General features: G+C 45.4%; 8 non-coding genes and 2 pseudogenes across 8 annotated transcripts; all 10 read right to left on the minus strand.

Annotated features, from left to right (window-relative positions):
- Positions 1-97: 97 nt before the first annotated feature.
- Positions 98-288, minus strand: LOC130323407 (U2 spliceosomal RNA). Its single transcript, XR_008868720.1, has one exon. It is a non-coding gene; the product is annotated as a U2 spliceosomal RNA (small nuclear RNA).
- Positions 289-2,393: 2,105 nt separating this feature from the next.
- Positions 2,394-2,584, minus strand: LOC130323419 (U2 spliceosomal RNA). Its single transcript, XR_008868728.1, has one exon. It is a non-coding gene; the product is annotated as a U2 spliceosomal RNA (small nuclear RNA).
- A 2,103-nt stretch (positions 2,585-4,687) lies between these two features.
- On the minus strand, positions 4,688-4,878 carry LOC130323422 (U2 spliceosomal RNA). Its single transcript, XR_008868729.1, has one exon. It is a non-coding gene; the product is annotated as a U2 spliceosomal RNA (small nuclear RNA).
- Positions 4,879-6,989: 2,111 nt separating this feature from the next.
- Positions 6,990-7,180, minus strand: LOC130323424 (U2 spliceosomal RNA). Its single transcript, XR_008868730.1, has one exon. It is a non-coding gene; the product is annotated as a U2 spliceosomal RNA (small nuclear RNA).
- Positions 7,181-9,285: 2,105 nt separating this feature from the next.
- On the minus strand, positions 9,286-9,470 carry LOC130323413 (U2 spliceosomal RNA). The gene has a single exon (XR_008868725.1). It is a non-coding gene; the product is annotated as a U2 spliceosomal RNA (small nuclear RNA).
- Positions 9,471-10,157: 687 nt separating this feature from the next.
- LOC130323417 (U2 spliceosomal RNA) lies at positions 10,158-10,317 on the minus strand (annotated as a pseudogene).
- Positions 10,318-12,418: 2,101 nt separating this feature from the next.
- Positions 12,419-12,609, minus strand: LOC130323425 (U2 spliceosomal RNA). Its single transcript, XR_008868731.1, has one exon. It is a non-coding gene; the product is annotated as a U2 spliceosomal RNA (small nuclear RNA).
- A 2,094-nt stretch (positions 12,610-14,703) lies between these two features.
- LOC130323408 (U2 spliceosomal RNA) lies at positions 14,704-14,894 on the minus strand. Its single transcript, XR_008868721.1, has one exon. It is a non-coding gene; the product is annotated as a U2 spliceosomal RNA (small nuclear RNA).
- A 2,103-nt stretch (positions 14,895-16,997) lies between these two features.
- LOC130323409 (U2 spliceosomal RNA) lies at positions 16,998-17,188 on the minus strand. Its single transcript, XR_008868722.1, has one exon. It is a non-coding gene; the product is annotated as a U2 spliceosomal RNA (small nuclear RNA).
- Positions 17,189-19,283: 2,095 nt separating this feature from the next.
- Positions 19,284-19,489, minus strand: LOC130323414 (U2 spliceosomal RNA; annotated as a pseudogene).
- Positions 19,490-24,110: the final 4,621 nt, after the last annotated feature.

Genomic DNA, 24,110 nt, shown 5'->3' on the forward strand with positions numbered 1-24,110 from the left:
AGCAGCAGCAAGGCCCACAGGGCTGGCTAGCTGGCTAGCCAGCAAGCAAGCAGGTAGCAATGAAAGTAGGAATCTTTCTTTTTAACCCTGTAAGGGTGGTGGTTGCACTGTACCCGAAGATACTGCCATATCGGGTCAATGCATAGGGCGACGGAAGCAAGCTTCGAAATCAGCCCCCGTTCTCAAAAATCCATTTAATATATGGTCCCCAGATAGGGGACGTATCAGATATTAAACTGATAAGAACAGATACTACACTTGATCTTAGCCAAAAGGCCGAGAAGCGATAACCGTGAAAGGGGCGGGCCCAACAAGGTCCCCTTCATGGGCACTATCACTGCTTGCTGTCAGGGAGGCTGCCAGACAATTTTCCATGCACACTCTGGGCTGGGGGGCAGTCAACCACCAGTACACACAGCAGAACCTAAACCCATACCATTATTGCTAAGCAGCAAGACAGGGGCCCATTGCACTCCCACGGGGCCTTTTTAAATGCAATCCATAACCCGGATTTGCCAGGAACCCTTCTTACTCCTCCTACTTGCATGTGACACTGGGCTTAGGATCTGCATAGGAAACACACACACAAGCACACACCTACCTTTGTTGCCTGCAGATGCCTCCTTGGCTGTCCCCAAACGGTATCAAACCAACACCCACGGGAAGCTGTAAGCATAGAGGACATGCCTGCACCCCATTGGACTTACCTGTGTGGGTTAAATCCGGGTTATTTGACAACCTATGGCGGTGATGGTTCTGCTCAGGCAGAGCAGTGCTGATGCTCCTCATAAAGCTGTCGCTGCTGTGAAGGTTCTAGGTGACATCACAAATCCCTATGGTTACATACACAACAAAGCTGGGTTGTTGTTGTTTACACTCTGCAAGGCCTGTGGAAGTGAGTGACATCATAGCACTGTAGTTCTGAGGGTTGTAGATGGATGCAACAATCTCCTGTTGCTTCTATGAAGGCCGTAATAGACGACATCACCAAACAGCTCCATAGTCACATACACAGCAAAGGAGAGATGTTGTTTACACCTAGTGATGTCAGTGGTATTGAGTGACATCATAGCACAGTGCTAAGGCTCCTGGGCCTGGACACAGCAGCGGCTGCAATATCTCAACGGAGAATACGTTTATATATATGTGTGTGTGTGCGCGTATATATATATATATATATATATATATATATATATATATATATTTCTCCGCCGAAATCACTTTTAAACCCATTTCCACCTTTTTTTCCCTTCTCTTCCTCTTACTTTTTTTTCACGTTTTTTTACGTTTTTCTCCTTTTCGCCTCTTTTCTGGGCGTATTATTCTTCTTTTTCTTCTTTTTTTTCGTCTAATGCATACCCCATCAGTGCAGCAATGCTTATTCAATACCGCCAGCAGATGGAGACACTGGGGGATAATTTTCTAAGGATTTATACTGATTTTTCCTGTCTGAATTTGTCGCACAGAAAGTTGCAGGCCAAATATGTGCGACATTTCTGCGACTTTAGCTTCTAGAGCATTTTTACAACATTATACATAGGTGCTGAATACATAAAAAGCGACTGTTCAGCGACAGACAAGTCGCATCGGCTGAAAGTAGGCCAGAATGTCAGTCCATGTTGGAGCAGGTTTAGATACAGTCTAAAGCATAGATCTCAAAGTCTGTGCACAGAATTTAGCAAGGGCCTCGCACCTTCTGATGCATCAGGTAGGTGCACAATAGCATAGCCTAACCCTCTGTACTTTGGTCTATATTGATGCGGGACATAGACAGCCAGCTGATGACCAATCCATTAGTGCAATGGATGGCTGGAAGCATTTGTCTTTGCCTTTGCAATACCACAGAAGCAATGCATGGTCAATGTACAGCAATGACACACCTGTGTGAACAGCCAGGAGACCCCCCCCCCCCCCCCCCCATGTTATGTTACATAGTTACATAGTTAGTACGGTCGAAAAAAGACATATGTCCATCAAGTTCAACCAGGGAATTAAGGGGTAGGGGTGTGGCGCGATATTGGGGAAGGGATGAGATTTTATATTTCTTCATAAGCATTAATCTTATTTTGTCAATTAGGAACATTCAGCACCCACCCGCTATCAAGGCAGCTGCCTATCATGTCATGCCCTACCTGCACAGGTGTGCTGGCTACTCAAATGATCCAATTAAGGAGGCCATTTAGTCAGCAGCAGCAGAAGTCCTGTGCCTGGACGCTCCAACAGCGGCCAGACACAAGCAGAAGCAGAAGCAGCAGAAGCAGCAGCAGCACCACCTTTTGCTTTTTTGGCTGCAGAAGCAGCAGCAGCAAGGCCCACAGGGCTGGCTAGCTGGCTAGCCAGCAAGCAAGCAGGTAGCAATGAAAGTAGGAATCTTTCTTTTTAACCCTGTAAGGGGGTGGTGCACTGTACCCGAAGATACTGCCATATCGGGTCAATGCATAGGGCGACGGAAGCAAGCTTCGAAATCAGCCCCCGTTCTCAAAAATCCATTTAATATATGGTCCCCAGATAGGGGACGTATCAGATATTAAACTGATAAGAACAGATACTACACTTGATCTTAGCCAAAAGGCCGAGAAGCGATAACCGTGAAAGGGGCGGGCCCAACAAGGTCCCCTTCATGGGCACTATCACTGCTTGCTGTCAGGGAGGCTGCCAGACAATTTTCCATGCACACTCTGGGCTGGGGGGCAGTCAACCACCAGTACACACAGCAGAACCTAAACCCATACCATTATTGCTAAGCAGCAAGACAGGGGCCCATTGCACTCCCACGGGGCCTTTTTAAATGCAATCCATAACCCGGATTTGCCAGGAACCCTTCTTACTCCTCCTACTTGCATGTGACACTGGGCTTAGGATCTGCATAGGAAACACACACACAAGCACACACCTACCTTTGTTGCCTGCAGATGCCTCCTTGGCTGTCCCCAAACGGTATCAAACCAACACCCACGGGAAGCTGTAAGCATAGAGGACATGCCTGCACCCCATTGGACTTACCTGTGTGGGTTAAATCCGGGTTATTTGACAACCTATGGCGGTGATGGTTCTGCTCAGGCAGAGCAGTGCTGATGCTCCTCATAAAGCTGTCGCTGCTGTGAAGGTTCTAGGTGACATCACAAATCCCTATGGTTACATACACAACAAAGCTGGGTTGTTGTTGTTTACACTCTGCAAGGCCTGTGGAAGTGAGTGACATCATAGCACTGTAGTTCTGAGGGTTGTAGATGGATGCAACAATCTCCTGTTGCTTCTATGAAGGCCGTAATAGACGACATCACCAAACAGCTCCATAGTCACATACACAGCAAAGGAGAGATGTTGTTTACACCTAGTGATGTCAGTGGTATTGAGTGACATCATAGCACAGTGCTAAGGCTCCTGGGCCTGGACACAGCAGCGGCTGCAATATCTCAACGGAGAATACGTTTATATATATGTGTGTGTGTGCGCGTATATATATATATATATATATATATATATATATATATATATATTTCTCCGCCGAAATCACTTTTAAACCCATTTCCACCTTTTTTTCCCTTCTCTTCCTCTTACTTTTTTTTCACGTTTTTTTACGTTTTTCTCCTTTTCGCCTCTTTTCTGGGCGTATTATTCTTCTTTTTCTTCTTTTTTTTCGTCTAATGCATACCCCATCAGTGCAGCAATGCTTATTCAATACCGCCAGCAGATGGAGACACTGGGGGATAATTTTCTAAGGATTTATACTGATTTTTCCTGTCTGAATTTGTCGCACAGAAAGTTGCAGGCCAAATATGTGCGACATTTCTGCGACTTTAGCTTCTAGAGCATTTTTACAACATTATACATAGGTGCTGAATACATAAAAAGCGACTGTTCAGCGACAGACAAGTCGCATCGGCTGAAAGTAGGCCAGAATGTCAGTCCATGTTGGAGCAGGTTTAGATACAGTCTAAAGCATAGATCTCAAAGTCTGTGCACAGAATTTAGCAAGGGCCTCGCACCTTCTGATGCATCAGGTAGGTGCACAATAGCATAGCCTAACCCTCTGTACTTTGGTCTATATTGATGCGGGACATAGACAGCCAGCTGATGACCAATCCATTAGTGCAATGGATGGCTGGAAGCATTTGTCTTTGCCTTTGCAATACCACAGAAGCAATGCATGGTCAATGTACAGCAATGACACACCTGTGTGAACAGCCAGGAGACCCCCCCCCCCCCCCCCCATGTTATGTTACATAGTTACATAGTTAGTACGGTCGAAAAAAGACATATGTCCATCAAGTTCAACCAGGGAATTAAGGGGTAGGGGTGTGGCGCGATATTGGGGAAGGGATGAGATTTTATATTTCTTCATAAGCATTAATCTTATTTTGTCAATTAGGAACATTCAGCACCCACCCGCTATCAAGGCAGCTGCCTATCATGTCATGCCCTACCTGCACAGGTGTGCTGGCTACTCAAATGATCCAATTAAGGAGGCCATTTAGTCAGCAGCAGCAGAAGTCCTGTGCCTGGACGCTCCAACAGCGGCCAGACACAAGCAGAAGCAGAAGCAGCAGAAGCAGCAGCAGCACCACCTTTTGCTTTTTGGCTGCAGAAGCAGCAGCAGCAAGGCCCACAGGGCTGGCTAGCTGGCTAGCCAGCAAGCAAGCAGGTAGCAATGAAAGTAGGAATCTTTCTTTTTAACCCTGTAAGGGGGTGGTGCACTGTACCCGAAGATACTGCCATATCGGGTCAATGCATAGGGCGACGGAAGCAAGCTTCGAAATCAGCCCCCGTTCTCAAAAATCCATTTAATATATGGTCCCCAGATAGGGGACGTATCAGATATTAAACTGATAAGAACAGATACTACACTTGATCTTAGCCAAAAGGCCGAGAAGCGATAACCGTGAAAGGGGCGGGCCCAACAAGGTCCCCTTCATGGGCACTATCACTGCTTGCTGTCAGGGAGGCTGCCAGACAATTTTCCATGCACACTCTGGGCTGGGGGGCAGTCAACCACCAGTACACACAGCAGAACCTAAACCCATACCATTATTGCTAAGCAGCAAGACAGGGGCCCATTGCACTCCCACGGGGCCTTTTTAAATGCAATCCATAACCCGGATTTGCCAGGAACCCTTCTTACTCCTCCTACTTGCATGTGACACTGGGCTTAGGATCTGCATAGGAAACACACACACAAGCACACACCTACCTTTGTTGCCTGCAGATGCCTCCTTGGCTGTCCCCAAACGGTATCAAACCAACACCCACGGGAAGCTGTAAGCATAGAGGACATGCCTGCACCCCATTGGACTTACCTGTGTGGGTTAAATCCGGGTTATTTGACAACCTATGGCGGTGATGGTTCTGCTCAGGCAGAGCAGTGCTGATGCTCCTCATAAAGCTGTCGCTGCTGTGAAGGTTCTAGGTGACATCACAAATCCCTATGGTTACATACACAACAAAGCTGGGTTGTTGTTGTTTACACTCTGCAAGGCCTGTGGAAGTGAGTGACATCATAGCACTGTAGTTCTGAGGGTTGTAGATGGATGCAACAATCTCCTGTTGCTTCTATGAAGGCCGTAATAGACGACATCACCAAACAGCTCCATAGTCACATACACAGCAAAGGAGAGATGTTGTTTACACCTAGTGATGTCAGTGGTATTGAGTGACATCATAGCACAGTGCTAAGGCTCCTGGGCCTGGACACAGCAGCGGCTGCAATATCTCAACGGAGAATACGTTTATATATATGTGTGTGTGTGCGCGTATATATATATATATATATATATATATATATATATATATATATATATTTCTCCGCCGAAATCACTTTTAAACCCATTTCCACCTTTTTTTCCCTTCTCTTCCTCTTACTTTTTTTTCACGTTTTTTTACGTTTTTCTCCTTTTCGCCTCTTTTCTGGGCGTATTATTCTTCTTTTTCTTCTTTTTTTTCGTCTAATGCATACCCCATCAGTGCAGCAATGCTTATTCAATACCGCCAGCAGATGGAGACACTGGGGGATAATTTTCTAAGGATTTATACTGATTTTTCCTGTCTGAATTTGTCGCACAGAAAGTTGCAGGCCAAATATGTGCGACATTTCTGCGACTTTAGCTTCTAGAGCATTTTTACAACATTATACATAGGTGCTGAATACATAAAAAGCGACTGTTCAGCGACAGACAAGTCGCATCGGCTGAAAGTAGGCCAGAATGTCAGTCCATGTTGGAGCAGGTTTAGATACAGTCTAAAGCATAGATCTCAAAGTCTGTGCACAGAATTTAGCAAGGGCCTCGCACCTTCTGATGCATCAGGTAGGTGCACAATAGCATAGCCTAACCCTCTGTACTTTGGTCTATATTGATGCGGGACATAGACAGCCAGCTGATGACCAATCCATTAGTGCAATGGATGGCTGGAAGCATTTGTCTTTGCCTTTGCAATACCACAGAAGCAATGCATGGTCAATGTACAGCAATGACACACCTGTGTGAACAGCCAGGAGACCCCCCCCCCCCCCCCCCCCCCATGTTATGTTACATAGTTACATAGTTAGTACGGTCGAAAAAAGACATATGTCCATCAAGTTCAACCAGGGAATTAAGGGGTAGGGGTGTGGCGCGATATTGGGGAAGGGATGAGATTTTATATTTCTTCATAAGCATTAATCTTATTTTGTCAATTAGGAACATTCAGCACCCACCCGCTATCAAGGCAGCTGCCTATCATGTCATGCCCTACCTGCACAGGTGTGCTGGCTACTCAAATGATCCAATTAAGGAGGCCATTTAGTCAGCAGCAGCAGAAGTCCTGTGCCTGGACGCTCCAACAGCGGCCAGACACAAGCAGAAGCAGAAGCAGCAGAAGCAGCAGCAGCACCACCTTTTGCTTTTTGGCTGCAGAAGCAGCAGCAGCAAGGCCCACAGGGCTGGCTAGCTGGCTAGCCAGCAAGCAAGCAGGTAGCAATGAAAGTAGGAATCTTTCTTTTTAACCCTGTAAGGGGGTGGTGCACTGTACCCGAAGATACTGCCATATCGGGTCAATGCATAGGGCGACGGAAGCAAGCTTCGAAATCAGCCCCCGTTCTCAAAAATCCATTTAATATATGGTCCCCAGATAGGGGACGTATCAGATATTAAACTGATAAGAACAGATACTACACTTGATCTTAGCCAAAAGGCCGAGAAGCGATAACCGTGAAAGGGGCGGGCCCAACAAGGTCCCCTTCATGGGCACTATCACTGCTTGCTGTCAGGGAGGCTGCCAGACAATTTTCCATGCACACTCTGGGCTGGGGGGCAGTCAACCACCAGTACACACAGCAGAACCTAAACCCATACCATTATTGCTAAGCAGCAAGACAGGGGCCCATTGCACTCCCACGGGGCCTTTTTAAATGCAATCCATAACCCGGATTTGCCAGGAACCCTTCTTACTCCTCCTACTTGCATGTGACACTGGGCTTAGGATCTGCATAGGAAACACACACACAAGCACACACCTACCTTTGTTGCCTGCAGATGCCTCCTTGGCTGTCCCCAAACGGTATCAAACCAACACCCACGGGAAGCTGTAAGCATAGAGGACATGCCTGCACCCCATTGGACTTACCTGTGTGGGTTAAATCCGGGTTATTTGACAACCTATGGCGGTGATGGTTCTGCTCAGGCAGAGCAGTGCTGATGCTCCTCATAAAGCTGTCGCTGCTGTGAAGGTTCTAGGTGACATCACAAATCCCTATGGTTACATACACAACAAAGCTGGGTTGTTGTTGTTTACACTCTGCAAGGCCTGTGGAAGTGAGTGACATCATAGCACTGTAGTTCTGAGGGTTGTAGATGGATGCAACAATCTCCTGTTGCTTCTATGAAGGCCGTAATAGACGACATCACCAAACAGCTCCATAGTCACATACACAGCAAAGGAGAGATGTTGTTTACACCTAGTGATGTCAGTGGTATTGAGTGACATCATAGCACAGTGCTAAGGCTCCTGGGCCTGGACACAGCAGCGGCTGCAATATCTCAACGGAGAATACGTTTATATATATGTGTGTGTGTGCGCGTATATATATATATATATATATATATATATATATATATATATATATTTCTCCGCCGAAATCACTTTTAAACCCATTTCCACCTTTTTTTCCCTTCTCTTCCTCTTACTTTTTTTTCACGTTTTTCTACGTTTTTCTCCTTTTCGCCTCTTTTCTGGGCGTATTATTCTTCTTTTTCTTCTTTTTTTCGTCTAATGCATACCCCATCAGTGCAGCAATGCTTATTCAATACCGCCAGCAGATGGAGACACTGGGGGATAATTTTCTAAGGATTTATACTGATTTTTCCTGTCTGAATTTGTCGCACAGAAAGTTGCAGGCCAAATATGTGCGACATTTCTGCGACTTTAGCTTCTAGAGCATTTTTACAACATTATACATAGGTGCTGAATACATAAAAAGCGACTGTTCAGCGACAGACAAGTCGCATCGGCTGAAAGTAGGCCAGAATGTCAGTCCATGTTGGAGCAGGTTTAGATACAGTCTAAAGCATAGATCTCAAAGTCTGTGCACAGAATTTAGCAAGGGCCTCGCACCTTCTGATGCATCAGGTAGGTGCACAATAGCATAGCCTAACCCTCTGTACTTTGGTCTATATTGATGCGGGACATAGACAGCCAGCTGATGACCAATCCATTAGTGCAATGGATGGCTGGAAGCATTTGTCTTTGCCTTTGCAATACCACAGAAGCAATGCATGGTCAATGTACAGCAATGACACACCTGTGTGAACAGCCAGGAGACCCCCCCCCCCCCCCCCCCATGTTATGTTACATAGTTACATAGTTAGTACGGTCGAAAAAAGACATATGTCCATCAAGTTCAACCAGGGAATTAAGGGGTAGGGGTGTGGCGCGATATTGGGGAAGGGATGAGATTTTATATTTCTTCATAAGCATTAATCTTATTTTGTCAATTAGGAACATTCAGCACCCACCCGCTATCAAGGCAGCTGCCTATCATGTCATGCCCTACCTGCACAGGTGTGCTGGCTACTCAAATGATCCAATTAAGGAGGCCATTTAGTCAGCAGCAGCAGAAGTCCTGTGCCTGGACGCTCCAACAGCGGCCAGACACAAGCAGAAGCAGAAGCAGCAGAAGCAGCAGCAGCACCACCTTTTGCTTTTTGGCTGCAGAAGCAGCAGCAGCAAGGCCCACAGGGCTGGCTAGCTGGCTAGCCAGCAAGCAAGCAGGTAGCAATGAAAGTAGGAATCTTTCTTTTTAACCCTGTAAGGGGGTGGTGCACTGTACCCGAAGATACTGCCATATCGGGTCAATGCATAGGGCGACGGAAGCAAGCTTCGAAATCAGCCCCCGTTCTCAAAAATCCATTTAATATATGGTCCCCAGATAGGGGACGTATCAGATATTAAACTGATAAGAACAGATTTTTTTTTTTTATCTAAAGCCGAGGAACGTGCTTTCGATTCACCCAAAGTGCAAGAAAAAGTGCAAACGTGTTACACTAAAAAAAAACGTGCACAAAGGATGCGGTCTATCGCAAGCCCTTCTCCGATAGGAGAGAGGCCCCCCAACAAACCTTACCCTTCGCCTCCAGACCAAAAGGTACCTGCGAGGTTCCAGGTTCGATGTCCCTTTTCGCCGAAGCTACTAGGAGACCACAAATGCTCCCGGCATCCCCCTTGGCGTTAGCCAAGGTATCTGCCCGCAGAGCCGATTACGGTAGGTACCCTGCGAAGCAGGAGTACCCGGGGTGTTTGCAGGGAGGTGCGGAACCTAATGGCCACACACACCTCCCCTAGACCGCCAGGAGGGACACCCAGAAGGGCTACCGCATCCTGACAAATCCTGTGAACACACAACACGCAAAAAGTGACACAGTGAGACAAAAAATAAATAAATAAGTGAATGTGTGCAGATATACTGCCCGGACATCCGGCCGGATCTATAAAAATTTCTCTGATCCTAGCCAGAAGGCCGGGAATCAAGAGGTGAGTGCCACAAGGTGAAGAGATTATGGTGCCCGTGCTTCAACTCAGTGAGCCTATTCTCCCAGTGAGTTTCGGCACCTCGGGGTCACCACTCCCCGAGGCACAAAAGTACCTCGGCTCTAGACCCTCTCAGCCTCATGGCGAGACCCGGAGGGAACAGGTCACATCGGGGCAGCCGTCGAGCTGATTCCTCAGAACCAGCCCCGGAAAGCCCTGGTACACCTGCATCCTCCATGCAGCACCCATCCCCACCAGCATGAAAACTGATAAGAACAGATACTACACTTGATCTTAGCCAAAAGGCCGAGAAGCGATAACCGTGAAAGGGGCGGGCCCAACAAGGTCCCCTTCATGGGCACTATCACTGCTTGCTGTCAGGGAGGCTGCCAGACAATTTTCCATGCACACTCTGGGCTGGGGGGCAGTCAACCACCAGTACACACAGCAGAACCTAAACCCATACCATTATTGCTAAGCAGCAAGACAGGGGCCCATTGCACTCCCACGGGGCCTTTTTAAATGCAATCCATAACCCGGATTTGCCAGGAACCCTTCTTACTCCTCCTACTTGCATGTGACACTGGGCTTAGGATCTGCATAGGAAACACACACACAAGCACACACCTACCTTTGTTGCCTGCAGATGCCTCCTTGGCTGTCCCCAAACGGTATCAAACCAACACCCACGGGAAGCTGTAAGCATAGAGGACATGCCTGCACCCCATTGGACTTACCTGTGTGGGTTAAATCCGGGTTATTTGACAACCTATGGCGGTGATGGTTCTGCTCAGGCAGAGCAGTGCTGATGCTCCTCATAAAGCTGTCGCTGCTGTGAAGGTTCTAGGTGACATCACAAATCCCTATGGTTACATACACAACAAAGCTGGGTTGTTGTTGTTTACACTCTGCAAGGCCTGTGGAAGTGAGTGACATCATAGCACTGTAGTTCTGAGGGTTGTAGATGGATGCAACAATCTCCTGTTGCTTCTATGAAGGCCGTAATAGACGACATCACCAAACAGCTCCATAGTCACATACACAGCAAAGGAGAGATGTTGTTTACACCTAGTGATGTCAGTGGTATTGAGTGACATCATAGCACAGTGCTAAGGCTCCTGGGCCTGGACACAGCAGCGGCTGCAATATCTCAACGGAGAATACGTTTATATATATGTGTGTGTGTGCGCGTATATATATATATATATATATATATATATATATATATATATATTTCTCCGCCGAAATCACTTTTAAACCCATTTCCACCTTTTTTTCCCTTCTCTTCCTCTTACTTTTTTTTCACGTTTTTCTACGTTTTTCTCCTTTTCGCCTCTTTTCTGGGCGTATTATTCTTCTTTTTCTTCTTTTTTTTCGTCTAATGCATACCCCATCAGTGCAGCAATGCTTATTCAATACCGCCAGCAGATGGAGACACTGGGGGATAATTTTCTAAGGATTTATACTGATTTTTCCTGTCTGAATTTGTCGCACAGAAAGTTGCAGGCCAAATATGTGCGACATTTCTGCGACTTTAGCTTCTAGAGCATTTTTACAACATTATACATAGGTGCTGAATACATAAAAAGCGACTGTTCAGCGACAGACAAGTCGCATCGGCTGAAAGTAGGCCAGAATGTCAGTCCATGTTGGAGCAGGTTTAGATACAGTCTAAAGCATAGATCTCAAAGTCTGTGCACAGAATTTAGCAAGGGCCTCGCACCTTCTGATGCATCAGGTAGGTGCACAATAGCATAGCCTAACCCTCTGTACTTTGGTCTATATTGATGCGGGACATAGACAGCCAGCTGATGACCAATCCATTAGTGCAATGGATGGCTGGAAGCATTTGTCTTTGCCTTTGCAATACCACAGAAGCAATGCATGGTCAATGTACAGCAATGACACACCTGTGTGAACAGCCAGGAGACCCCCCCCCCCCCCCCATGTTATGTTACATAGTTACATAGTTAGTACGGTCGAAAAAAGACATATGTCCATCAAGTTCAACCAGGGAATTAAGGGGTAGGGGTGTGGCGCGATATTGGGGAAGGGATGAGATTTTATATTTCTTCATAAGCATTAATCTTATTTTGTCAATTAGGAACATTCAGCACCCACCCGCTATCAAGGCAGCTGCCTATCATGTCATGCCCTACCTGCACAGGTGTGCTGGCTACTCAAATGATCCAATTAAGGAGGCCATTTAGTCAGCAGCAGCAGAAGTCCTGTGCCTGGACGCTCCAACAGCGGCCAGACACAAGCAGAAGCAGAAGCAGCAGAAGCAGCAGCAGCACCACCTTTTGCTTTTTGGCTGCAGAAGCAGCAGCAGCAAGGCCCACAGGGCTGGCTAGCTGGCTAGCCAGCAAGCAAGCAGGTAGCAATGAAAGTAGGAATCTTTCTTTTTAACCCTGTAAGGGGGTGGTGCACTGTACCCGAAGATACTGCCATATCGGGTCAATGCATAGGGCGACGGAAGCAAGCTTCGAAATCAGCCCCCGTTCTCAAAAATCCATTTAATATATGGTCCCCAGATAGGGGACGTATCAGATATTAAACTGATAAGAACAGATACTACACTTGATCTTAGCCAAAAGGCCGAGAAGCGATAACCGTGAAAGGGGCGGGCCCAACAAGGTCCCCTTCATGGGCACTATCACTGCTTGCTGTCAGGGAGGCTGCCAGACAATTTTCCATGCACACTCTGGGCTGGGGGGCAGTCAACCACCAGTACACACAGCAGAACCTAAACCCATACCATTATTGCTAAGCAGCAAGACAGGGGCCCATTGCACTCCCACGGGGCCTTTTTAAATGCAATCCATAACCCGGATTTGCCAGGAACCCTTCTTACTCCTCCTACTTGCATGTGACACTGGGCTTAGGATCTGCATAGGAAACACACACACAAGCACACACCTACCTTTGTTGCCTGCAGATGCCTCCTTGGCTGTCCCCAAACGGTATCAAACCAACACCCACGGGAAGCTGTAAGCATAGAGGACATGCCTGCACCCCATTGGACTTACCTGTGTGGGTTAAATCCGGGTTATTTGACAACCTATGGCGGTGATGGTTCTGCTCAGGCAGAGCAGTGCTGATGCTCCTCATAAAGCTGTCGCTGCTGTGAAGGTTCTAGGTGACATCACAAATCCCTATGGTTACATACACAACAAAGCTGGGTTGTTGTTGTTTACACTCTGCAAGGCCTGTGGAAGTGAGTGACATCATAGCACTGTAGTTCTGAGGGTTGTAGATGGATGCAACAATCTCCTGTTGCTTCTATGAAGGCCGTAATAGACGACATCACCAAACAGCTCCATAGTCACATACACAGCAAAGGAGAGATGTTGTTTACACCTAGTGATGTCAGTGGTATTGAGTGACATCATAGCACAGTGCTAAGGCTCCTGGGCCTGGACACAGCAGCGGCTGCAATATCTCAACGGAGAATACGTTTATATATATGTGTGTGTGTGCGCGTATATATATATATATATATATATATATATATATATATATATATTTCTCCGCCGAAATCACTTTTAAACCCATTTCCACCTTTTTTTCCCTTCTCTTCCTCTTACTTTTTTTTCAGGTTTTTTTACGTTTTTCTCCTTTTCGCCTCTTTTCTGGGCGTATTATTCTTCTTTTTCTTCTTTTTTTTCGTCTAATGCATACCCCATCAGTGCAGCAATGCTTATTCAATACCGCCAGCAGATGGAGACACTGGGGGATAATTTTCTAAGGATTTATACTGATTTTTCCTGTCTGAATTTGTCGCACAGAAAGTTGCAGGCCAAATATGTGCGACATTTCTGCGACTTTAGCTTCTAGAGCATTTTTACAACATTATACATAGGTGCTGAATACATAAAAAGCGACTGTTCAGCGACAGACAAGTCGCATCGGCTGAAAGTAGGCCAGAATGTCAGTCCATGTTGGAGCAGGTTTAGATACAGTCTAAAGCATAGATCTCAAAGTCTGTGCACAGAATTTAGCAAGGGCCTCGCACCTTCTGATGCATCAGGTAGGTGCACAATAGCATAGCCTAACCCTCTGTACTTTGGTCTATATTGATGCGGGACATAGACAGCCAGCTGATGACCAATCCATTAGTGCAATGGATGGCTGGAAGCATTTGTCTTTGCCTTTGCAATACCACAGAAGCAATGCATGGTCAATGTACAGCAATGACACACCTGTGTGAACAGCCAGGAGACCCCCCCCCATGTTATGTTACATAGTTACATAGTTAGTACGGTCGAAAAAAGACATATGTCCATCAAGTTCAACCAGGGAATTAAGGGGTAGGGGTGTGGCGCGATATTGGGGAAGGGATGAGATTTTATATTTCTTCATAAGCATTAATCTTATTTTGTCAATTAGGAACATTCAGCACCCACCCGCTATCAAGGCAGCTGCCTATCATGTCATGCCCTACCTGCACAGGTGTGCTGGCTACTCAAATGATCCAATTAAGGAGGCCATTTAGTCAGCAGCAGCAGAAGTCCTGTGCCTGGACGCTCCAACAGCGGCCAGACACAAGCAGAAGCAGAAGCAGCAGAAGCAGCAGCAGCACCACCTTTTGCTTTTTGGCTGCAGAAGCAGCAGCAGCAAGGCCCACAGGGCTGGCTAGCTGGCTAGCCAGCAAGCAAGCAGGTAGCAATGAAAGTAGGAATCTTTCTTTTTAACCCTGTAAGGGGGTGGTGCACTGTACCCGAAGATACTGCCATATCGGGTCAATGCATAGGGCGACGGAAGCAAGCTTCGAAATCAGCCCCCGTTCTCAAAAATCCATTTAATATATGGTCCCCAGATAGGGGACGTATCAGATATTAAACTGATAAGAACAGATACTACACTTGATCTTAGCCAAAAGGCCGAGAAGCGATAACCGTGAAAGGGGCGGGCCCAACAAGGTCCCCTTCATGGGCACTATCACTGCTTGCTGTCAGGGAGGCTGCCAGACAATTTTCCATGCACACTCTGGGCTGGGGGGCAGTCAACCACCAGTACACACAGCAGAACCTAAACCCATACCATTATTGCTAAGCAGCAAGACAGGGGCCCATTGCACTCCCACGGGGCCTTTTTAAATGCAATCCATAACCCGGATTTGCCAGGAACCCTTCTTACTCCTCCTACTTGCATGTGACACTGGGCTTAGGATCTGCATAGGAAACACACACACAAGCACACACCTACCTTTGTTGCCTGCAGATGCCTCCTTGGCTGTCCCCAAACGGTATCAAACCAACACCCACGGGAAGCTGTAAGCATAGAGGACATGCCTGCACCCCATTGGACTTACCTGTGTGGGTTAAATCCGGGTTATTTGACAACCTATGGCGGTGATGGTTCTGCTCAGGCAGAGCAGTGCTGATGCTCCTCATAAAGCTGTCGCTGCTGTGAAGGTTCTAGGTGACATCACAAATCCCTATGGTTACATACACAACAAAGCTGGGTTGTTGTTGTTTACACTCTGCAAGGCCTGTGGAAGTGAGTGACATCATAGCACTGTAGTTCTGAGGGTTGTAGATGGATGCAACAATCTCCTGTTGCTTCTATGAAGGCCGTAATAGACGACATCACCAAACAGCTCCATAGTCACATACACAGCAAAGGAGAGATGTTGTTTACACCTAGTGATGTCAGTGGTATTGAGTGACATCATAGCACAGTGCTAAGGCTCCTGGGCCTGGACACAGCAGCGGCTGCAATATCTCAACGGAGAATACGTTTATATATATGTGTGTGTGTGCGCGTATATATATATATATATATATATATATATATATATATATATATATTTCTCCGCCGAAATCACTTTTAAACCCATTTCCACCTTTTTTTCCCTTCTCTTCCTCTTACTTTTTTTTCACGTTTTTTTACGTTTTTCTCCTTTTCGCCTCTTTTCTGGGCGTATTATTCTTCTTTTTCTTCTTTTTTTTCGTCTAATGCATACCCCATCAGTGCAGCAATGCTTATTCAATACCGCCAGCAGATGGAGACACTGGGGGATAATTTTCTAAGGATTTATACTGATTTTTCCTGTCTGAATTTGTCGCACAGAAAGTTGCAGGCCAAATATGTGCGACATTTCTGCGACTTTAGCTTCTAGAGCATTTTTACAACATTATACATAGGTGCTGAATACATAAAAAGCGACTGTTCAGCGACAGACAAGTCGCATCGGCTGAAAGTAGGCCAGAATGTCAGTCCATGTTGGAGCAGGTTTAGATACAGTCTAAAGCATAGATCTCAAAGTCTGTGCACAGAATTTAGCAAGGGCCTCGCACCTTCTGATGCATCAGGTAGGTGCACAATAGCATAGCCTAACCCTCTGTACTTTGGTCTATATTGATGCGGGACATAGACAGCCAGCTGATGACCAATCCATTAGTGCAATGGATGGCTGGAAGCATTTGTCTTTGCCTTTGCAATACCACAGAAGCAATGCATGGTCAATGTACAGCAATGACACACCTGTGTGAACAGCCAGGAGACCCCCCCCCCCCCCCCATGTTATGTTACATAGTTACATAGTTAGTACGGTCGAAAAAAGACATATGTCCATCAAGTTCAACCAGGGAATTAAGGGGTAGGGGTGTGGCGCGATATTGGGGAAGGGATGAGATTTTATATTTCTTCATAAGCATTAATCTTATTTTGTCAATTAGGAACATTCAGCACCCACCCGCTATCAAGGCAGCTGCCTATCATGTCATGCCCTACCTGCACAGGTGTGCTGGCTACTCAAATGATCCAATTAAGGAGGCCATTTAGTCAGCAGCAGCAGAAGTCCTGTGCCTGGACGCTCCAACAGCGGCCAGACACAAGCAGAAGCAGAAGCAGCAGAAGCAGCAGCAGCACCACCTTTTGCTTTTTGGCTGCAGAAGCAGCAGCAGCAAGGCCCACAGGGCTGGCTAGCTGGCTAGCCAGCAAGCAAGCAGGTAGCAATGAAAGTAGGAATCTTTCTTTTTAACCCTGTAAGGGGGTGGTGCACTGTACCCGAAGATACTGCCATATCGGGTCAATGCATAGGGCGACGGAAGCAAGCTTCGAAATCAGCCCCCGTTCTCAAAAATCCATTTAATATATGGTCCCCAGATAGGGGACGTATCAGATATTAAACTGATAAGAACAGATACTACACTTGATCTTAGCCAAAAGGCCGAGAAGCGATAACCGTGAAAGGGGCGGGCCCAACAAGGTCCCCTTCATGGGCACTATCACTGCTTGCTGTCAGGGAGGCTGCCAGACAATTTTCCATGCACACTCTGGGCTGGGGGGCAGTCAACCACCAGTACACACAGCAGAACCTAAACCCATACCATTATTGCTAAGCAGCAAGACAGGGGCCCATTGCACTCCCACGGGGCCTTTTTAAATGCAATCCATAACCCGGATTTGCCAGGAACCCTTCTTACTCCTCCTACTTGCATGTGACACTGGGCTTAGGATCTGCATAGGAAACACACACACAAGCACACACCTACCTTTGTTGCCTGCAGATGCCTCCTTGGCTGTCCCCAAACGGTATCAAACCAACACCCACGGGAAGCTGTAAGCATAGAGGACATGCCTGCACCCCATTGGACTTACCTGTGTGGGTTAAATCCGGGTTATTTGACAACCTATGGCGGTGATGGTTCTGCTCAGGCAGAGCAGTGCTGATGCTCCTCATAAAGCTGTCGCTGCTGTGAAGGTTCTAGGTGACATCACAAATCCCTATGGTTACATACACAACAAAGCTGGGTTGTTGTTGTTTACACTCTGCAAGGCCTGTGGAAGTGAGTGACATCATAGCACTGTAGTTCTGAGGGTTGTAGATGGATGCAACAATCTCCTGTTGCTTCTATGAAGGCCGTAATAGACGACATCACCAAACAGCTCCATAGTCACATACACAGCAAAGGAGAGATGTTGTTTACACCTAGTGATGTCAGTGGTATTGAGTGACATCATAGCACAGTGCTAAGGCTCCTGGGCCTGGACACAGCAGCGGCTGCAATATCTCAACGGAGAATACGTTTATATATATGTGTGTGTGTGCGCGTATATATATATATATATATATATATATATATATATATATATATTTCTCCGCCGAAATCACTTTTAAACCCATTTCCACCTTTTTTTCCCTTCTCTTCCTCTTACTTTTTTTTCACGTTTTTTTACGTTTTTCTCCTTTTCGCCTCTTTTCTGGGCGTATTATTCTTCTTTTTCTTCTTTTTTTTCGTCTAATGCATACCCCATCAGTGCAGCAATGCTTATTCAATACCGCCAGCAGATGGAGACACTGGGGGATAATTTTCTAAGGATTTATACTGATTTTTCCTGTCTGAATTTGTCGCACAGAAAGTTGCAGGCCAAATATGTGCGACATTTCTGCGACTTTAGCTTCTAGAGCATTTTTACAACATTATACATAGGTGCTGAATACATAAAAAGCGACTGTTCAGCGACAGACAAGTCGCATCGGCTGAAAGTAGGCCAGAATGTCAGTCCATGTTGGAGCAGGTTTAGATACAGTCTAAAGCATAGATCTCAAAGTCTGTGCACAGAATTTAGCAAGGGCCTCGCACCTTCTGATGCATCAGGTAGGTGCACAATAGCATAGCCTAACCCTCTGTACTTTGGTCTATATTGATGCGGGACATAGACAGCCAGCTGATGACCAATCCATTAGTGCAATGGATGGCTGGAAGCATTTGTCTTTGCCTTTGCAATACCACAGAAGCAATGCATGGTCAATGTACAGCAATGACACACCTGTGTGAACAGCCAGGAGACCCCCCCCCCCCCCCCCCCATGTTATGTTACATAGTTACATAGTTAGTACGGTCGAAAAAAGACATATGTCCATCAAGTTCAACCAGGGAATTAAGGGGTAGGGGTGTGGCGCGATATTGGGGAAGGGATGAGATTTTATATTTCTTCATAAGCATTAATCTTATTTTGTCAATTAGGAACATTCAGCACCCACCCGCTATCAAGGCAGCTGCCTATCATGTCATGCCCTACCTGCACAGGTGTGCTGGCTACTCAAATGATCCAATTAAGGAGGCCATTTAGTCAGCAGCAGCAGAAGTCCTGTGCCTGGACGCTCCAACAGCGGCCAGACACAAGCAGAAGCAGAAGCAGCAGAAGCACCACCTTTTGCTTTTTGGCTGCAGAAGCAGCAGCAGCAAGGCCCACAGGGCTGGCTAGCTGGCTAGCCAGCAAGCAAGCAGGTAGCAATGAAAGTAGGAATCTTTCTTTTTAACCCTGTAAGGGGGTGGTGCACTGTACCCGAAGATACTGCCATATCGGGTCAATGCATAGGGCGACGGAAGCAAGCTTCGAAATCAGCCCCCGTTCTCAAAAATCCATTTAATATATGGTCCCCAGATAGGGGACGTATCAGATATTAAACTGATAAGAACAGATTTTTTTTTTTTAACTTGACTACCCTTACGGGGGCAACTTTATTAAAAATTAAATAATGTTAACAAAGTTGTGCAAATATGTCAATAAATACAGTTACATATAAATAACATATTTACAACATATTAAAACATAAAATGGGCACTTGGTGGCTTTACAAGATAGAATTCCATTCTTTTAAAAACCATTTTCTAGATAAAAGCGGAAATCTCTTCTTGTCTAAAAGATAGTACTGGTACATTTCATAAAAACAGATAGATAAAATGTCCTTCACAGATAAAACCTCATGCTTGAACAATAAAATATTCCTGGCCTTCCACAGAGCTGCCTTCACACAGTTTATGATCTTCCATGCCATAGTCTCTTGAGTCCGTGTTGGGCATTCCAGGCAACCATAAAAAACCACTGCAATATTTAAGTCTTTTAGTCCAGTTATCCTTTTTACCAGAGGGAGTATCTTTGTCCATATTTTCTGCGAGTAAAAACAAGTCCATATTAGATGGTGCACGGTCTCCTCTTGTCGGCATCCCTCCCTCGGGCAGGTTGCAGAGTTGGATAATCCTCTTCGGTGCTGGAATGCCCGGCATGGAAGACACTCGTGTGCGCAGCTCCAGGCCAGGTCCTTCTGTGAATTAAAAAGATAATTAATACTCAACATCTTCCAAATCTGTATACACTTCTGTTCGTTAAAATTTTTGATGGGAGTCACGGTACTGGTTTCTTTTATTTCCTTTAGTAGTTTTTTGCTATTGCACAGATCCTGAACACTTTTACCTTTAAAATTATATAAGTTTAAAATTTTTCCTAAAATCATGTATTGAGGGGGTAAATTCAAAGAATAAGGGCAACTTAAAACTGTAGAAAACCAGCCGTTCCTCCGCATAAAATAACCAGTATTAAAACGAACAAAATAAGACCAGTAGCTATCTTTAAAAACAGTAGTAAAACACATGCTAAAAAACTTTATTAAAAGGAAAGCTTTAAAATCTGGAAAATCCTTACCGCCCCTGGAGTTCGGTTTTATCACAATTTGTCTCTTTAATTTTTCGCTCTTAGAACTCCAAAAGAAAGTAAAACAAGCTTTTGTTATTTTCTTTAGAACCATTTCGGGGGGTGGGAAAACCAGACTTAAATACAATAAAATAGGTAAAAGCACCATTTTTGTAATTAAAACCTTCCCTTCCATTGTAAGTTCTCGCATGTTCCACATACATATTTTCTTATTTATTTTTTGAGCCACCAAGTCCCAGCTATTAAAACCATTATTAGACTCGTCAAAGGAGACACCTAAAATCTGCACCGACTCAGACACAGGGACGGGCACATCATACAAAGGCATTCCGCCTATGTTTAAAATGTTACTTTTGTTAAAATTGACTTTAAAACCGGAGGCACAATTAAAATATTGAATCTGTTTTAGCGTCTTCTGAAGCGATGGGGTGTCCCTGCAAAACACCGCAACATCGTCCATGTACCCCACTACCTTCGCCTCTAGTCCCCCTCCTCCTGGCAGGGGGACTCCATGGATCTGCTTATCCTTTCGTATTGTACATAAAAGAGGCTCTATTGCGCAAATGAAGAGTAGTGGGGACAAGGGACACCCCTGCTTCACTCCGGAATTTAAAATCACGCCCTGTGTCTTAAAACCATTTACTAAAATTTTACTAGTACAGTTATCATAAAAAGCTCTAAGAGACAATAAAAAGCCATCAGGTATACCCATTTTCTCTAAAACCTTAAAAAGATAAAAATGTGACACCCTGTCGAAAGCTTTTTCAAAATCTATGGATAAAACCGCCAGCTTTCCTTTTCTTAATTTGGTGTCGCTAATTACATCCTTTAAAAGGTTTAGGTTCTCCCATAAACTCCTCCCAGGCACCCCACAGACTTGGTTTGTATGAATTATTTTATGGATTACGTTCTTTAAGCGGTTAGCACACAGTTTCGCCATTATTTTATAGTCACAGTTCAGAAGGGTGATTGGTCTCCAGTTTTTGAGTTCCGACCGGTCTCCCTTTTTGAATAGCAGGGAGACATCACCCTTCTTCCATGAGCCTGGGAGGATTTTAGACTTAAAGACTTCCGTAAAAAGGGAGAACAAATCTTCTTTTAAAATACCATAAAAAGTAACATAAAATTCAATGGGTATACCATCCGGCCCAGGCACTTTACCTGTTTTAAAACTCTTGACGGTCTCTAAAATCTCCTGCTCTGAAATATTCTGCAATAAAAAAGACTGTGAGACAGGATCTAAAAAAATTGGTGATCTCCTTTAACGAGTCATTCATAAAACATTCATCAATGTGTTTTACATTAAAAAGATCCGCATAAAACTCTTGCACCTTTTTTAAAATACCCTGTACATCATTCACTCCTTCAATGTTTTCTATTAACCTTCTATTTTCATGTATTTTCTTAAAAAAATACCTGGAGCAGGTCTCGTTTTCCTCAAGATGCTGTATTCGAGACCTAAAGATAATTTCTTTTCCTTTCTGCTCCAGGCACTTAGTTATTTCTTTTTTAAAATCATGTACCTCCTTCTCCACCTCCATCCCATGTGCTCTGAATTTGTACAGGGTTTGCAGACGAGTATTTAGGATATTATAAAATTCACGTTTTTCTTTAGCTTTCCTAACCCCAACACGGATAAAAAATTCTTTTATTTTTAGTTTCATTTTTTCCCACCAGATACTGGTGGGAGTGTTGGGGTCTTTTACTCGTCTGCATTCCTTGTAAAAGGTGATAAAATCTGATAAAACCTGCGGATCTTCTAAAAGGGACACGTTTAACTTCCAGGCATTCCTACCAGTTCTCCTTTTAAAATCACTTTTAACTTTAAAATACAATAATTTATGGTCAGAAAAAACATTGGTAAAAAGATCACAGTTAAAAGGCAGTACTTGATAAGAACAAAAAATAAAATCTATCCTGGAGCTACAGCTTGCATTGCTCCAGGTAACACCGTCTTCCTCTGGTACGTTAAAATTACATTTTTTAAAAACATCAGTGAGATTAAAATCTAAAATCAAGTTTTTTAACATAAAAGACGTCTTATCATAGTTCCTACTCACTGCGTTCGAAAAACGGCGTTCTCCCCTTAAAATACAATTAAAATCACCTGATAAAACAAGAGGACTAGAATTGTTAATAAAAAGGGGTAAAATCTCCAACATTTTTATTCTTTCATTCTTATCAGGAGAACCATAAAAATTTAAAAACTGCCATTTAATACCATTAATAAAAGCGTTGACCAATAAAATTCTGCCTGGTAAAATTTCGTTAAAACTCTCAATTAAAACGTTCCCTTTAAAAAGTATGGCGACCCCTGCTGATCTGGACTCATTTGATCCAGACCAGACTGATGGACCGTGCACCCAATCATCTTCATATTCTTTATAATTTAATCTGTGCGGGATGCCACATTCCTGCAGGAAAAGGACGGAAGCAGCAAAAACCGACAAGTAATTAAATAGGGCAACCCTTCTTACTCTGGCGCTCACACTTCTCACGTTCAAGGACAGACCGGACAACTCAGCCATGGGAATGTACAAGAAAACGTCTTACACCTCTGATTCCCCCTCCGAAGCCTCATACCCCCCAAAATCTGACTCAACTGTACGCATAGAGGAAGCAGGAGAGGAGGCACCATCACTCAGCCGACCCCCCTCCTCCATCATGATTGAGGCATAGTTGTTCTCGGGCATCCTGGCAATCAGGGCTCCAGACTCATTGGGTTCTTCCACCTCTTGCCCCTCCATAGGGGTCGGGTGTTCACTTAGTTCCGTCTCTGGTACCTCAGAGACGGTCACCCCTGAAACCTCCTCCTGGCAGGGAGGAGGGGGGGTATCCCCTATGGGGACCTGTGGAGGAACGTCACTTGGGTTCCCTGCATCCGCAGGTACTTCCATCGGCTCCCCCTGGACCGCCTCCGAATAGAGTCTTCTGGAGCCCCTCTGCCTTTTAACCTTCACCTCTCCACCCGGATCATCGCTCTCAGGGGGACCCTGAGCCAGAGGTTGCTGAGGAGCGGATTCGGCCGCCGTCCGCTCCTCTCTTAACCCAGCATGCTCCTGGGGGCCAGTTTTTCCACCACTTGCACGTTTTTTGGCCATCCTCTGCTCTTTAGGGTCCCCTCCTTTTGCCTGAGGGGGGTCTTTCTCCTTCTCCATCTCACCGCTTACCTCTTGTGGGGGGGTAATCACTGGCTCTGCTTGCCTCGGCTGGTGTCCCGGTTGCTGTCCTTGCTGCCTCCAGGGTTGCCACTGCTGCTCCGTCCTATGTCTGTGGGGACAAGAGGAGAAAAGGTGACCGAATTGTTGACAGAAATTGCACCTCCCTCCTCTTGTGCATTTCTCTGTCTCGTGCTGTGTGCTACCACATTTTTTGCATGTACTTTCACAGTTTTCTTTTGTGTGTCCATATCTGTGACACTTCCTGCAGTAGCTTGGCATCCCCGCATAAAAGAGGTCGCCACACATATTATTTATTTTAAAACGAGCTGGTGGTAGTTGTATTCCCCCTGGCAATCTGTCATCTTTTTTGCATGTAACCTGAAATCTCCACTTAGATGTCCAGATGCCACAGCTGTTCATGATTTTTCCTCTGCACTCAACCTTACTAAAATAGACTTGTAAAAACAACTCAACATCGTGTAGGTTGGCGAAAGGGGAATACAT

Source organism: Hyla sarda, unplaced genomic scaffold (genome assembly GCF_029499605.1).
Source record: "Hyla sarda isolate aHylSar1 unplaced genomic scaffold, aHylSar1.hap1 scaffold_2482, whole genome shotgun sequence".
Classification (NCBI taxonomy): Eukaryota; Metazoa; Chordata; class Amphibia; order Anura; family Hylidae; genus Hyla; species Hyla sarda.